Below are 4,202 nucleotides of genomic sequence, written 5' to 3'. Positions count from 1 at the left end.
TTATATCTAAGCTTTATGAGCTATGCCGACGGAATGGGAGCAGGGTTGGAGGGATGGGATCGAGATTGAGAAATAGAGCTTGGGTATTTTCAACCCCCACCTTCATCCCCAATCCCTAAGCGAACTATGTACACAATACAGGGTCTGAGAGTGTATATCCTGTCACTGAGACAGGCTAGACTACAGGGGTTTTCCCCTCTACGGCCCTAGTCTATTGTCTATTGTCTATAACCCATATATACTGAATATCTCCTGTATCTCTCTGCAAGGTTCCTTTTCCTTAATCTTCCATGAAATATAACAATGCTCATATATGATTCTGTGTATGGTACCGATTCACACCACTGTTTGGTGTAATGTTACACTGTAAACTTTCTTATGTGCTAAATAAAAATTTTAAAATTAAAAAAAAAAAAAAAAAAAAAAAAAAAAGAATACGGGAGATTGTTGTCACATGTACCACACAGCCAGTACTTGCCAAATATACCTGAAGCTCCTTCAATGTTGCTGTAGGCCTCTTGGTAGCCTCCCAGACCAGTTTTCTTCTCGTCTTTTCATTAATTTTGGAGGGACATCCAGTTCTTGGTCCAGTTTTTGCTATGGGATGCGACTAAGAAAATTTCAGGAAAGACCAACTAGAGCAGCTGAGCTTTATTTGGGGTTAATCAGAGGCACTTTAAATGATGGCAGGTGTATGCTGACTCCTATTTACCATGATTTTGAATGTGATTGCTTAATTCTGAACACAGCTACATCCCCAGTTATAAGAGGGTGTGCACACTTATGCAACCACATTATTTTTATTTATTTTTTCTTCCCTCCACCAAAAAGATTTCAGTTTGTTTTTCAATTGAGGGTACAGTTTATATGTCACAATAAATGTTGAAAAAGTTCTGAAATGATCTATATTTGACAGAAACCTGACATGTGTAGACTGTGTGTAGACTTTTTATATCCACTGTACATATATATATATATATATATATATATATGATGAAAAAACTATTGGCAGCACCACCAAAATTGATAGTATAACAGAAAAAGACGGGTGCAAAGTCCAAGTATGGTAACTGGTGCTTACCCACTTATAGACAGCAAAAAAATCGGACTGCACTCCAAGCAGTTCTTCAGTAAAACAGTGTAAGTTTATTCACCCATGTGGTGGCAATAAGCGACATTTCGGCTCGTACATGAGCCTTTCTCAAGCTGTCTTTTGCTGTCTATATATATACACTGCTCAAAAAAATAAAGGGATCACTTAAACAACACAATGTAACTCCAAGTCAATCACACTTCTGTGAAATCAAACTGTCCACTTAGGAAGCAACACTGAGTGACAATCAATTTCACATGCTGTTGTTCAAATGGGATAGACAACAGGTGGAAATTATAGGCAATTAGCAAGACACCCCCAATAAAGGAGTGGTTCTGCAGGTGGTGACCACAGATCACTTCTCAGTTCCTATGCTTCCTGGCTGATGTTTTGGTCACTTTTGAATGCTGGCGGTGCTTTCACTCTAGTGGTAGCATGAGACGGAGTCTACAACCCACACAAGTGGCTCAGGTAGTGCAGCTTATCCAGGATGGCACATCAATGCGAGCTGTGGCAAGAAGGTTTGCTGTGTCTGTCAGCGTAGTGTCCAGAGCATGGAGGCGCTACCAGGAGACAGGCCAGTAGATCAGGTGACGTGGAGGAGGCCGTAGGAGGGCAACAACCCAGCAGCAGGGCCGCTGCCTCCGCCTTTGTGCAAGGAGGAACAGGAGGAGCACTGCCAGAGCCCTGCAAAATGACCTCCAGCAGGCCACAAATGTGCATGTGTCTGCTCAAACGGTCAGAAACAGACTCCATGAGGGTGATATGAGGGCCCGACGTCCACAGGTGGGGGTTGTGCTTACAGCCCAACACTGTGCAGGACGTTTGGCATTTGCCAGAGAACACCAAGATTGGCAAATTCGCCACTGGCACCCTGTGCTCTTCACAGATGAAAGCAGGTTCACACTGAGCACATGTGACAGACGTGACAGAGTCTGGAGACGCCATGGAGAACGTTCTGCTGCCTGCAACATCCTCCAGCATGACCGATTTGGCATTGGGTTAGTAATGGTGTGGGGTGGCATTTCTTTGGAGGGCCGCACAGCCCTCCATGTGCTCGCCAGAGGTAGCCTGACTGCCATTAGGTACCGAGATGAGATCCTCAGACCCCTTGTGAGACCATATGCTGGTGCGGTTGGCCCTGGGTTCCACCTAATGCAAGACAATGCTAGACCTCATGTGGCTGGAGTGTGTCAGCAGTTCCTGCAAGACGAAGGCATTGATGCTATGGACTGGCCCGCCCGTTCCCCAGACCTGAATCCTATTGAGCACATCTGGGACATCATGTCTCGCTCTATCCACCAACGTCACGTAGCAACACAGACTGTCCAGGAGTTGGCAGATGCTTTAGTCCAGGTCTGGGAGGAGATCCCTCAGGAGACCGTCCGCCACCTCATCAGGAGCATGCACAGGCATTGTAGGGAGGTCATACAGGCACGTGGAGGCCACACACACTACTGAGCCTCATTTTGACTTGTTTTAAGGACATTACATCAAAGTTGGATCAGCCTGTAGTGTGTTTTTCCACTTTAGTTTTGAGTGTGACTCCAAATCCAGACCTCCATGGGTTAAAAAATTGGATTTCCATTTTTTTATTTTTGTGTGATTTTGTTGTCAGCACATTCAACTATGTAAAGAACAAAGTATTTCAGAAGAATATTTAATTAATTCAGATCCAGGATGTGTTATTTTTGTGTTCCCTTTATTTTTTTGAGCAGTGTATATATATATATATATATATATATATATTAGTGGAGAAGAAAAGCAACTGCAGCGCTCACCTGTATTCGTAATGGGAGGCACGGATTGAAGCTCGGACTCGGCCTAACAATATAAAAAAGAGGATGAAATCCAGCTTCCCATAAAAACTATATCTTTATTCTTGTAGCGGTAAAAAAACATACATGGACACCATAGTCTACGTGTTTCGGACAGTAATATCTTAGTCCTTATTCATGACAGGCTCTGTCATGCATAAGGACTAAGATATTACTGTCTGAAACGCGTAGACTGCTGTTGGGGTTGCATAACTTTATTTGAGTAGTTTCACCAGTATGGCAGGGGCCCATTGTTGTGAACCCTTTGCTGCTGCAAACTAAGAACATGCTGCTGTCTGTTCCTGCAGACTTTAGCCAAGCTATGTGTAGGCCTTAAACGACACTGTTGACTTACCATCTACCTGCTGATGCTGTTGTCCTTATCCTTCTGAGTTATGTGTAGGCCGTATAATACACCATTACCATTGACTGCTGCTGTTGTCCTTCTGAGTTATGTGTAGGCCTTATAATACACCAATAACATTACCTGCTTTTTTTGTCCTTATCCTTCTAATGCATGTCTAGCTATTAAAATACAACAATACTATTTCCTGTTGCTATTGTCCTTATCCTTCTAAGTTATGTGTAGGCCTTATAATACAACATTACCATTAAATGCTGCTTTTCTCTGTCTTGATCATGAAGAATTTGCACCTGGACTAAAGGGTACTTATATCAAAGTTATAGTTTAAAATTACACCATAGCATAACATTATTAAAAAACAAAAGCACATGTTAAAACTGAAAAAAATATTTATTAATAATGTTTAAATAGCCAAAAATGTGATCTATGACAATTTTGTCAGTAGCTCCTGGAGGTCACATAATTCCTGCAGATCAGTACACTGCATCTCCTCCAGCTGCTGAACCCTTTTCTTAAGACTCTGAAGCTGCACCCGGATGCCTGTCACGGCTCTTTTCTGAGTCTGCTGCATTTTTTAAAATTTATTTCTTTTTTTCATTTTAATGATTACTGTAATAAATTAAAAAAAATAAGAAATTCATATTTAGAGAGAATTAGTTTATACTGTGTAGTATTTGTGTAAGGACTGCCGATTGACATGTCAATCAGTCATTTAACAATATTTATTATAATAATTATATAGTTGGTTAGTTAATGATAGTTCAGTAGTGTATAATGTTAGTTATTTGGTTAGTAAATGGTTTATATGTCAAATATTGAGTTTGTGTCCAGGATAGTTTTTTTTTATTATTGTAGTCTGTATAGTTGCACATAGAGTGGCACATATGGGGTGTTGGTGTTTTTTTGGGGGAAATGGGGAACTAAATGT

Source organism: Bufo bufo, chromosome 4 (genome assembly GCF_905171765.1).
Source record: "Bufo bufo chromosome 4, aBufBuf1.1, whole genome shotgun sequence".
Classification (NCBI taxonomy): Eukaryota; Metazoa; Chordata; class Amphibia; order Anura; family Bufonidae; genus Bufo; species Bufo bufo.
The sequence above is the reverse complement of the archived record's forward strand: the minus strand, read 5'-3'. Positions refer to the sequence as shown.